At 37.6% G+C, this 13313-nt stretch overlaps 1 pseudogene; it reads left to right on the top strand.

The window, feature by feature from the left end:
- The first annotated feature begins 4074 nt into the window (after window positions 1–4074).
- LOC148162058 (large ribosomal subunit protein eL27 pseudogene) lies at window positions 4075–4398 on the top strand (annotated as a pseudogene).
- Window positions 4399–13313: the final 8915 nt, after the last annotated feature.

The following is a 13313-nucleotide window of genomic DNA, read 5'->3' as shown; positions in this document are numbered from 1 at the left end:
ATTCTGACTGGTGTGAGGTGGTATCTCATTGAGGTTTTGATTTGGATTTCTCTGATGCCAAGCGATGTTGAGCAATTTTTCATGTGTCTGTTGGCCACTTGGATGTCTTCTTTGGAAAAATGTCTGTTCATGTCTTCTGCCCATTTCTTGTTTGGATTATTTGTTCTTTGGGTGTTGAGTTTGATAAATTCTTTATAGATTTTGGATACTAGCCTTTTATCTGATATGTCATTTGCAAATATTTTCTCCCATTCTGTCGGCTGTCTTTTGGTTTTGTGGACTGTTTCTTTTGCTGTGCAAAAGCTTTTTATCTTGATGAAGTCCCAATAGTTCATTTTTGCCTTTGCTTCCCTTGCCTTTGGCGATGTTTCTAGGAAGAAGTTGCTGCGGTGTAAGGAAATGGTCCAGTTTCATTCTTCCGCACGTGGCTGTCCAATTTTCCCAGCACCATTTGTTGAAGAGACTGTCTTTTTTCCACTGGACATTCTTTCCTGCTTTGTCAAAGATGAGTTGACCATAGAGTTGAGGGTCCATTTCTGGGCTCTCGATTCTGTTCCATTGATCTATGTGTCTGTTTTTGTGCCAGTACCATACTGTCTTGATGATGACAGCTTTGTAATAGAGCTGGAAGTCTGGAATTGTGATGCCGCCAGCTTTGCTTTTCTCTTTCAACATTCCTCTGGCTATTCGGGGTCTCTTCTGGTTCCATACAAATTTTAGGATTATTTGTTCCATGTCTTTGAAAAAAGTAGATGGTATTTTGATGGGGATTGCATTGAATGTGTAGATTGCTCTAGGTAGCATTGACATCTTCACAATGTTGGTTCTTCCAATCCATGAGCATGGAACGTTTTTCCATTTCTTTGTGTCTTCCTCAATTTTTTTCATGAGTATTTCATAGTTTTCTGAGTACAGATCCTTTGCCTCTTTGGTTAAATTGATTCCTAGGTATCTTATGGTTTTGGGTGCAACTGTAAATGGGATCGACTCCTTGATTTGTCTCTCTTCTGTCTTGTTGTTGGTGTATAGGAATGCCACTGATTTCTGTGCATTGATTTTATATCCTGCCACTTTGCTGAATTCCTGTATGAGCTCTAGCAGTTTTGGGGTGGAGTCTTTTGAGTTTTCCACAGAAAGTATCATATCATCTGCAAAGAGTGAGAGTTTGACTTCCTCTTTGCCGATTTGGATGCCTTTTATTCTTTTTGTTGTCTGATTGCTGTGGTGAGGACTTCTAGTACTATGTTGAATAGCAGTGGTGATAGTGGACATCCCTGCTGTGTTCTTGACCTTAGGGGGAAAGCTCTCAGCTTTTCCCCATTGAGAATGATATTCGCTGCAGGTTTTTCGTAGATGGCTTTTATGATATTGAGGTATGTACCCTCAACCTGGTTAGATTTTAGTTCTTTTATTTCTCCAGAAAGGGTTTCTCTAATAACTTCCACGCTTTTTTCAAGCCCAGCTAGTATCTTTAAAGTCATGATTCCTAACTCTAGGTCCGACATCGTACTAATTTCCGTATTGAGTAGGTCCCTGGCTGACGGTACTACCTCTTGTTCTTTTTGCTGAGATGATTTTTTTCTTCTTGTCATTTTGTCCAGAGGAGAATAGATGAATGAGAGAACAAAACGCTAACAGGTTAACAACGTCCCCAGCACATATACTGTATACAAATCAGAAAAGACCTGAAACCAGGGGAAAAGAAAGGGAAGGAAAGAAAAAAGGAAGAGAAAAAAAAGATAAAAACAAAAACAGAACAATACAAAAAAAGCAGAATGTGATCAAATATGATCAGGCTAGTGCATAGATCAGTGCCACACACTAGATTTTGGGTGTATTTTGGTCTGTTAGAAAAAAGTGCCTCCTAAAATTTTAAAGGAAGAAAGACATATATGTACAAAATAAGGGTTGATACAATGAAGGGATGGAAGATGACTGTAAAGATGAAAATTATAAAAGATTTTATAAAAGGAATTGACAAGGTAAGTAGTTTGAAAAAGGAAAGAAGTTTTAAAAAAAAAAAGAAAAAAGGGAGAGAATATGATCAGGCAGGAGACTAGAACAAAGCCATACACTAGTGATTTAGGGTATATTTTGATCTGTTAGAAGAAACTGTATCTCAAAATTTTAAGAGAGAACAACTTATATATATATATACCAAAAATAAGGGTAACTACTATGAAGAGATAAAAGATAAAATATGACTCTAAAAATGAAAAATAAAAAATGTTTTTTTTAAAAAAGGGATTGATAAGATGTTGGTTGAAAAAGGGAAAAAGAAAAATTAAAAATAAAACAGTTAAAAAAATTAACTTTAATGAACTAATGAATCATGGTAAAAAAAAAAGCCATGAATTCTATGTGTAGTATTCCCCCAGCACTGGAGTTCTCCCGTTCTCCTTGATCGGTAAACTTGGTCTTGGCTGGCTGGCTGTTCGTGCTGATCTTCTGGGGGAGGGGCCTGTTGCCGTGGTTCCAAATGTCTTTGCCAGAGGCTGAATTGCCCTGCCCTTGTCGGTCTGGTCTAAGCAAGCTGCTCGGGTTTGCTCTCAGGACCTTTCGCTCCCTGCAAGCTCTCGGTACAGCTTTGGAGGACCAGGACCAAAATGGTGGCCTCCCAATCTCCACCCGGAGGAGCTGAGAACTCGGGGCCCCGCTCCTCAGTGGGCCTCCAGAGAAAAGCAGTCACTCCCGTCTCCCTGGTCTCCGGCCACACTCCGTGCTCACCCGGCCTGTGACCGAGCATTTGTATCTCTGGCACCCGACCCCGTGTGGAGTCTCCAAACCCAGCAGATCCCTGAGGTGCCTTCCCACGCCGCTCCTCCTGGGGGAGAAAGGGGAGTCTCCCCGGATCTGCCGCTTGTTGGGTCCCTGCTGGAGGAACAGTGGTCCGACTGGGCCGCGGATAACAGTTTATGGCAACCCCGAGCTGAGAGCCAGCGCCTCGGCTCCGTCTCTGCAGCCGGCTTCCCCGCTCCGATACCTGGGAGCTCTGCCGCACTCAGGCACCCCTGGTCTTTCTGTGACCCTGAGGGTCCTGAGACCACACTGTCCCGGGAGGATTCCACCCCCCCCCGTCCCCCCGCTTAGCCACTGCAGCGACGTCCCTCAGCGGAGCCAACTTCTAAAAGGTCCGATTTTGTGCTCCGCGGCTCTAGCACTTGCCAGAAGCGGCCGACCAAGGCCCCCTCCCCCGCCATCTATCCTCCTGCATATCACTTCGGATTCACTTCTCTGCACGTCCTTCCTTCCAGTAAGTGGTCGCTTCTCTGTTCAGAGAGTTGTTGCTACTCTCCTTTTCAATCTCCTGTTGAGTTCGTAGGTGTTCAGAATGGTTTGATCCCTATTCAGCTGAATTCCTGAGACCAGACGAAATCTAGGTCTCCTACTCCTCCGCCATCTTGCTCCGCCCCTTCCGCTCATTATTTTTTTAATAAAGATTTATTTATTTGTCAGAGAGAGAGAGAGCACAAGCAGAGGGAACAGCAGTAAGAACAGGGAGAGGAAGGAGCAGGCTTCCCGCTAAGGAGGGAACCCAATGCGGGGCTTGATCCCAGGACTCTGAGATCATGACCTGAGCCGAAGGCAGTCACCTAACCCACTGAGCCACCCAGGTGCCTCAACTGATGCTCATTGAATAGCAACAACTTTTAGTGTTTTAATATTATAATATTAAGTGTATTTTAATCAAACACATATTCTATATCATTATCAACCCATTTAACAATTCTTCAATTTAATATATTTAGAATTTTTGTGGGCTGGGCACAAAGTGACAGAGTTCAAGTAACTGAAGAATTTGATTCTCCATGTTAATTTTAGAATCAAGAAAGATTTTCAAATTTATGTAGAGCACAATATATCCATTGTCCATAGCTGCAGCTATCTATGGGTTTGTGTTCTTGAACCATTCTTTACTAGCAAATATACACTGAACATAAATAAGAAAATGAATAAATAAAAAATATATCTCTGGTTATTTCTAATGTGATTTATTCCCTGTCACTATGATTGTTTTTTAAGAATGTGCTGTTAATTTCTTTGCTGCTGTAGGTTTGAGTAGCTGGTATGAGGATGGGTAAGTTCATGAAATCCAGGAAGGTGGCTCAGGTCCTGGCTGGACACTACTCAGGACAAAAAGCGGTGATAATGAGGAACATTGACAATGGTGCCTCAGATCATCCCTACAACCATGCTCTGGTCACTGGAATTGACCACTATTCCTGCAAAGTGACAGCTGCCATGGGCAAAAAGAAAATCACCAAGAGCTCAAAGATTTGTGAAAGTTTATAAACGCAATCATCTCATGTCCACAAGATACTGTGTGGATATCCCCTTGGAGACAACTATAATAACAAGGATGGCTTCAGAGATCCTGCTCTTCAGTGCAAGGCCTGATGAGAAGCCAAAGTCACGTTCCAGGAGAGGTACAAGACTGGTAAGAATAAATGGTTTTTCCTGAAGGTGCAGTTTTTATTATTATTATTTTTTAAAAGATTTTATTTATTTTTGAGAGAGAGAGAGAGAGCTCTTGAGAGTGTGTGAGAGGAGGAGAGCAGCAGACAGAGACAATCTCCAGCAGACTTTGTGCTGAGCATGAAGCACAGGGCTCAATCTCACAAGCCTGAGATTATGACCTGAGCCAAAATTAAGAGTTGGCCTCTTAACCAACTGAGCCACCCAGGCATCCTGAAGGTGCAGTTTTAGGTCTATTTTGTTTCTCTGTTTTGTAAAAATACAAAAAAAAATTTCTTTAAAAGAGTGTGCTGTGCTGTTTAATGTCTACAAATTGTGGATTTTCTGGTTTGCCTTCTGCCTTTCTAATTTTATTTCACATAGAAGAAGGAATTTGTATAATTTTAACCTTTGTTAAAATTTGTGCTCAAAATATGGTCTATCCTGGATAATGTTCCACATATACTTCAGAACATAGGTATTTTGTTGTTAGGTAGAGTATTCTGTATGTATTTGTTAGAGCTAATTGTTTTATACTATTGCTCATATTTTGTATTTATTTATTAATCTTGTAATTGTTCCATTCATTATTTAAAATTTGGTACTGAGTCCCCAACTACTATTGCATAACTTTCTATTTCTCCCTTCAATTCTATCAGATTTTGCCTAATATATTTTTGGGTTCTGTTTTTAAGTGTGACATGTTTATAACTGCAATATCTATTTGATTAGTTGACCACTTTATCAATAAACAATGCCCTTCTTTGTCTCCTATAACAAAATTTAACTTGAATTATTGTCACCATTTGTATAGACTTCCTGTTTTCTTTTGTTCATTATTTGCATGTGATGTCTCTTTTCATCCTTTCACTTTCATCGTACTTGTAATATAGGCCCTAAAATGTAGACAGCATATTCTTGTATCCCTTTTTAAAAAAACTATTTTCCAATATCTACCTTTTATTTGACCAGCTTAATTCATTTATATTTAAAATAATTACCGATAATTACTTATTCTTGCCATTTTGTTATATGTTTTCTATATATCTTAGATGTTTTTTGTTCCTTAATTCCTCTACTACTCACCTTTATTTTTGCATTTAGTCTTTATCCTCTTCTCCTCCTTCTTGTTTTTCTTCTTCTCCTTCTTTTCTGAATATATATTAAATGTATTTTCTTTGTGACTACCTTAGAGATTACAATCAATACCCTAAATTTATAAAAATTTAGTTTGAATACCACCAACTTAATTTCAATAGTATACAAAAAAGTGGTTCCTATATATCTCCATCCCTCCCCTTTAACATTATTGTCATGGATTGCATCTTTTATTTGTGTGCCCGTTAATATAATTGTTTTATGCATTTACTTTCTAAATCAAATAGTAAATACGAATCAAAATTACAATGATACTGGCTTTTATATTTATTTGGAGTTACCATCTAGTATTATTTCATTTCAGTCTCAAGGACTCCCTCCTTTAACATTTCTTGTAGGGAATGTTTACTAGAAACAAGCAGTTTTGTATTTAGGAATGCCACAATTTCTCCCTCATTCTTGAATGACAGCATTGACAGATTCAAAATCCTTGGTTGAGATATTTTTCTTTCAACATTTCAAATATGTTATGACACTGCCTTATATTCTACATGATTTCTCATGGGAAATCAGTTGCTAATCTTATTGAGGATGACTTCTACATGAAAAGTCCCTTCTTTCTTACTGCCTTCAAGGTTCCATCTTTGTTTCTGTCTCAATGGGTATATCTTTGAGCTAATCTAACTTGGTATTGGCTCAGCCTCTTAGGTGTGTAAGTTCATGTTTTTAATCAAAATTGGGCATATTATTTTTCTGCCCTTGATCTCTCCTTCTTCCGGGACAGATAATGCATATAATGGTCTGCTTGATGATATTCTGCAGATCCCTTACACTCGCTTCAATTTTCTTTTTTCTTTCTGCTCCTCACATGGATAATTTCAAATACCCTATCATGAAGTTTGCTCATTCTTCTGTTCAAATCTGCTCTTGAACTCTTCCAATGAATTTTCACTTCATTTATTATAGCTTTTAGCTCCTGTTTTTATTTTAATAATTTCTATAGCATTATTGGTATTTCACTTTTGTTTTTTGTTTGTTTGTTTGTTTGTCTTGTTTGTTTGCTGTTTTTAGGAAAATAGGGCATTCAAAAGTGTCCATTAACTCAAAAGTGTCAGAGATAAAGAAAATTGTTCAGACATTGTTGTCCTGATTTCTTTTAGTTCCTTGCATATGCTTTCCTTTAGTTCTTTGCAAATATTTAAGATAATTATTTTAAAGTCTAAAAAAATCTAATATCTGCATTATTCAGACAAGTTAGTTTTGACTTACTCTGTTTTCTTTGATTGGGCCACACTTTCCTGTTTTGTTGTTGAAAAATTGAATTTGAATACCACAAATGTGGCAAATTTGAAGTTCAAATTTTCTCCCTGCTCCCAATTTTGCTGTTCTTGAGTGCTTAGGCTTAGATTATGTTCAGCCTGTGTTCTGACTGATATTTCCTAAAATGTTAGTAACTTAAAAATAAAAGAAGAAAAAAACAAACAAAACAAATAAACCAAAAACAACTCGTCCCAGACATTTTCTTTATCTCTGACACTTTTGAGTTAATGGACACTTTTGAATGCCCTATTTTCCTAAAAACAGCAAACAAACAAGACAAACAAACAAACAAACAAAAACTTTCATCTCAGCTTTCCCCTTAGGTTTTAGGTGGTCAGTTGCATGAATCAATTGTAGTCTTTTGCCCCAGGAGACTGCAGAATTTGCAGTATTTCTAATTGCCTTACAATGTGTTCAAGCAACGCCCTCTACTTTTCCCCAGAGTAGAAAGTTCCACTTTAGGTGAAACAGAGATGAGCTCCTTTTATCAGTCCTTTGACTAGCCCCAGACAGGTTGGAATAGACATTGATAAAAATTTGTGAAAACGTCCGCTCTGCTCTTTTGGATCCAGGGACGAGGAACAGAGCTGCTACCACTTTAAGGTTACTGCCATGCTTGAAAGGAGGTAGGAAAAGGGAAAGGAAAACTACTAAGCTTTCCTACCATTTTAAAGTTGTCTTTTTTACTGATTCAGGTCACTGTTTTCTAAAATTCTGAGAAAGTTGGTTCTAACCATTCTGGTTGTATTTTTACATTTATATGGAAAGGATAGCAGTTTGGAGATCCTAAAAAAAGAGTTTGGTGGTTCTATGTCACCCTTTTGCTGATATCTGAGTTTCAATGATATACTTCATAATTGAACATAACTACAGTGGTCTTTTATTTAAATCCCAGTTGGTTAACATATTGAGTCGTAATAGGTTCAGGTGTAGAATTTAGTGGTTCAACACTTACATACAAAATCCAGGGCTGATCACAAGTGCCCTTCTTAATATAACATCACCTATTATATGCTTCATACTACCCACTCCCTTTCAGTAACTGTGTTTGTTCTTTGTAGTTAAGTCTATTTTCTGCTTTGCTTCTTTTACCCCCCAATGTTCATCTGCTTTGTTTCTTAAACTCCACATATGAGTGAAATCAGATGGTATGTGTCTTTTTCTGACTTATTTTCCTTAACATAATATTCCTTAGCTCCAAATGTGTTACTGCAAATGGTAAGATTTCATTCCATTTATGACTAATATTCCATTCTTCCATGTTTTCTCAAGCTCATCAAGTATCCTCATGATTGTTGCTTCAAATTCTCCACTAGGCATGTTACTTATATCTGTTTTGCTTAGATATCTGGCCATTACCTTATCTTGCTCTTTCAGTTTGTGATGAATTCCTCAATCTTGGCATTTTGTCTAGGTTTCTGTCTTTTTCTCTGTGTTAGAAAAGCCTGTTACATCTCCTGCCCTTGAGAGTAATGTTCTATGAAGAAGGGGTCATATAGTGCCCAGGGCCTAATGCTTCATGGGATTGTCTCCAGTGTGCTGTGTGCACTTTGCTATTGTGTTGACACGGCTGTATCCTTCAGGCCAGGTATCTGGCCATGACTAATTGTAAGTCTTTCTTTTGGAATGAATTCCTCCAACTTCACGTTTTGTCTAAGTCTCTGTCATCTCTGTGTTAGAAAAGCCTGTTATGTTTTCTGCTCCTGAGAACATGGCTTTATGTAGAAGAGGTTGTATAGTGCCTAGGGCCTAGTGCTTCAGGGAGTGTCCCTGCTGCATGCAGTCTGCTCCTGTGTCTTGGCTGCTCTGTCCTTCAGGCCATCTGCAGAGGCTCTTCTTGCCTTCAATGGGCAGTGTTTGGATCTTGGCCACAGTATGGCAAACTTTAACTAGGTGTCCTCTGGTCTGCTTCTCAAATGATATTTGGTACTACTTCCACTAGACTGAAGTCTTGCAGAATTCTGTGATTGGTAGACATAATGCATACAAAGGTTTTTGGGCTGGTCTTTTAGGGAAGGGGACTACTGCACAATGACTTAGGCACACTTGCTCGAGAAATGCAGTACCGGCAGATCACAGGGGGTCAGGATTTGGTGGAAACAGGTTAGGCAGCCAGTGTTGTTGTTGTATTGTTTACTGAAGTTGGTTTATGCTGAGGGACAGGGGGAGAAAAATGGTGCCAGCCAGCTCCTTTGTCCCTGGAGTGGGCTCTCTGTGTTTGCTGCTCTCAGGAATGCACTCCTAGAAGAGTGAATAATTTCCCTTCATGTGTTCCAGGTATTATTCAGATTGCTATTTCCACACTGTCTTTGGGTTCCTTGGCTGACTGGGCAGTGCAGTGCAATTTGGGCTCTATCCCTGCCAAGCCTGCTAACTTTTAAATCCTACACTTTAGAGGCATGCTGTGGTAGGACCTGCAGTGATCTTCTGGGGGAGGGTCTCACCCCACTGGAATGGATGCAGGTTTGGCCAGGAAGAGCAGTCGTGCCAGAGCACAGGGGCATGGAATTTGTAGCAAAGCAGGCTAAAGAGCCAGTGTTTTGATTAGCTGCCTTCAGCACGTAGTTCTGTTACTATGCAGGAGGGCTGGGGGAAGGAAATGGTACCTGTAGGTCTTTTGTCCCCAGAGAGGCATCTCTGTGAATGCCACCTCTCATAGATGCATTCCAAAAAGAGCAAAAAGTCTCTCTCCATGTGCCTTAGGTGATCCTCAGATAAGGCCATCTGCCTTGGAGTTGCTTGCCTGCCTTCTCTCCAGGAGCAGGGCAGAACCTCAGGGTTCTATCCCAGCCAAGCCCATGGACCTCTAAAACTTCAGTCTTTGAGTCCTGCTGTTTGCAAAAACTCACGAAAATCTGTTTCTCTCATTTTCCTAGCCAATGGCTTTGGGGAAGTGTTCTCCTTGTGAGTATTCCTGTGTGCTCCACTCTCTCTTGCCTTTCCCCACAATCATGGTTCCCTCCTCTCTGTAACACCCATGATCTGTTTCTACCCTAAACCTCATCTCTGCCATCCTACCTTCCTTAATGTGGCTTATTCTCTCCCTCTTACTGTGTAATTTTTCTGTCTGTTCTCAGGTTGATTTCTTGTCTGTTGAAAATGATTTTATAGTTATCTACTTATAGTTGAAGGACAAGAAAAGCCTAGGGCCCTCCTACTGTGCTGCCATTTTAGCTCCCTTCTTCGGAGCATAACCATAGGATTCTTAAATGAGGTTTATTTTCCCCTTACATTGCCTTATTTCCTATAACTTCTGCTAATAAAGTATGATTAAGATACAAATCAGCTCCAGTAAAAGTGAAATACCTTAGTAATCTGTTCTTAAATGAAATAGTTTCTTATTATTAACCGGACTATATAAATGACATATTTTATATTGCTTACTATTACATAAGAATTTCATTTAATCCTTGGGTCAAATAAGGAAAATTCCATGACAAGCATAAAATATATTTGTCGCCACAAAAAAAATTCCATTTTCTCAAAATTTGACAGTGGCAATGTTGAACATATTATATATTTTTCCTTATATTTATTCATTAAGGAGATTCACTGCACAGTTCTCCTGAAGTAGTAGCTACTGATTTGGACATAGGATAACCCACATTTGAATTTTCCTATCAATCATTCTGGGACACTTCTTGACTCCATTTTAAGGTGGTTGACAATGTCATGTAAATAAACAATACAGCTTGGGGTACTTGGAAATCACATGGACATTTCATCCCAAGATTTCACATTTTGAAGCAAGATATATATAGAACACAGGAGGCTGAGGGAGGATTCTACCCTAATATTTTACAATAAGCTATCAGGAAAATGGCCCCAAAACATTACTTATCTATCAACTGATGAACAGAGAAACTAAATGTTAAATAATCAAATATTATTAACAATGAAAACAAATGAAGTATTGATGTGCAACATGACCTGAACCATGCAAACATGGTTTGCTGAACAAAGATGTTTGTGAAAGAAGACCACAGATTCTATGACTCCATTTATATAGAATGTCTACAACAAGGAAATATTCACAGAAAAGAAGGTATATTAGTGGTTGCTTAAGGATGGGGTAGGGAGGGAGAACAAAGGGGAGACATCAAGTAACAGTTGTGGGTAGGAAGCTTTTTAATATTTTATAATATGAGCTTTTTTAATATTTTTAAACAAAAATATATTAAATTAGATTTTGGACATAATTGTACATACCTGGGAATATATTTAAAAATCATTATATGTACATTTTAAATAGGTGAACTGTATGATATTTGGATTATACCTCAGTAAGAATGTGAAGTAAAATTAAGGGGTTATGATGAAAATATGAGACCATCAATTTTAATTTACACTCATTCCATTTAATTTCTTTGTTAAATTGTGTTATTTTAGACTTACTTTCCCTTCAGAACACCCTATTCAGTTACATTTACTTGTTTTCTATTTAGTTATTTTTTTATCTTTCTTATTTTAGAAAAGCTACAAAAATATTAGAGTTCCCATATACACTTCACCCAGCTTCTTCTTATGTTAGTATCTTACATAACCAGAAAACAGTTATAAAAACTAAAAAAATTAACCTCAATATAACTATTACAAATATTTAGTAAAGAGCAGAGGTTGTTTAGATTTTGCTGGTTTTTCTAATGTTCTTATTTGATCCAGGATCCAACCCAGGATCTTACACTACATTTAGTTGTCACATCTCCTTAGTCTCATGCAACTTGAGACCGTTCCTCATTCTTTTCTTGTTTTTCATTACTGACTCTTTTGAAGAGTACTAGTCACATATTTTGTAGAATGTCCCTCCTTTGGATTGTCTGATGATTCCTTTAGATTCAATTGAGGTTTTGCACTAGTGGGATATATTAGCGGAAATATATTCCCAAGGGGGAAAATGGAGGGAATTTTGAGTAGCCAAGCTCTCAGCAATCGGAAGAATATCATGTACTTTTCATTTGCAAATTCTGAAGGTACAGAGAGGCTAAGTGCTTTGCCCCCCCAGTGCACTGAAGCAAGGCTGTGCTCAGACTCAAATATGGATCTTCCAACAGTTGTACAAAGTGGCCTTGAGTCTCAAAACTCAGGTTCAAAAACAGGCTCTATCACTTATTGGTTCAGTAAACTTGGAAAAGGGGCTTATTGTTTCCATGTCTGTTTCCTGATTCTTAAAAAAAGAGATAATAAACTTTATAGAGTGGTTTTAGGATTCAATGGTTTAATCCATGTTAAGTAATTAAAACAAAGTCTGACACACAATTAGCCCCCTAGGTATATTGTTTACAATTTTGATCATGATTAGCATTAGAACCCAGCTGCTTTATTCTAAATGCTAGGATTTTCTCCCTAATGAATGATTAAACATCATACATTTATATTTAAAAATGTATTGTTTTTGCTTGAATCTGAAGTATTCTGTCCTCTTCATATTTCATCATCAAAATACCAACTTCCCACTCATTACATTGTATTTGGTCTTTTCAAATGAAACACAGCCTTAAAATAAAGAGACCCAGACTGCTTTAAGTGACAAAAAAGATTTAATTGCAGTAGGAAATTCAATATGACTTCTAATGGTGCACTCCCTGGTCTGTAGAGAAATAGAGGCTAAGTTAAAATGCTTAGTTAAAAAAAAAGGTGGGAAAGCAAATATCAAAGACTTTTAGAAAGATGACCAATTTTAATTTACTCCAGAAGTTCAACAATTTAAAGAAGTTTTTGCAAAGAATCCTTACCATGATTATGAGACATGAAAAGAGCTGGCAGAACGATTCAAATGAGGCTTGGGTAGACCTGATACAAGTTAAAGTTTTCACTAATATACTTCCCTTAAATTTGAAGATCACTGATATTTACTGAAGCAGGAAAAATGGATTTGATTAAGAACAAAGAATATCAAATGGTTTTCCCAATGGGAAAGGGACTTTTCCCTCATTGTAAAAGCAAAATACATACAGTAGAAAATAAGGAAATGTAGAGACATCTAAAGAAAACCTTAAAATAAAATTAGTATTTTCATATTTCAAGAAAATTGTTTTAATGTTTTGTAAATACAATACTCATTCTAAATAACAAATTGTATATATTATGAATGGATTTAAATATAATTACATAAAAGTGCATAGTACAAAGAATTTTATAGATGAAGTACTTCTTATATTAGAATATAAGCTGCAAATGGACAGGATCAGTCTATTTCTATACAAAGTTCATTCATACAATTATTATTATAATTACTGAGTAATTGCTAAAGTATCAGGCAAAATCCTGCACATTGTAATGCATCTGGGAAGAAAATAGACAAAATTCTCACTCTTATACTCTAGTGAACGGGAAGATGATATATAATAAACAAATGTAAATGTATGATATAAAAAAGTTGTGTTAAAAATGCAACAAGCCAGCTAACAGAGTATATACTGTGTATAATTAGGAGCTAAGCA

The sequence above is a fragment of the Eumetopias jubatus genome, unplaced genomic scaffold (assembly GCF_037043125.1).
Source record: "Eumetopias jubatus isolate StellerSeaLion01/CBP00866 unplaced genomic scaffold, mEumJub1_p1.0 scaffold_23, whole genome shotgun sequence".
NCBI classification, from domain to species: Eukaryota; Metazoa; Chordata; class Mammalia; order Carnivora; family Otariidae; genus Eumetopias; species Eumetopias jubatus.
Note: the sequence above shows the minus strand (reverse complement) of the source record. Positions and strands in the feature narration are given on the sequence as shown.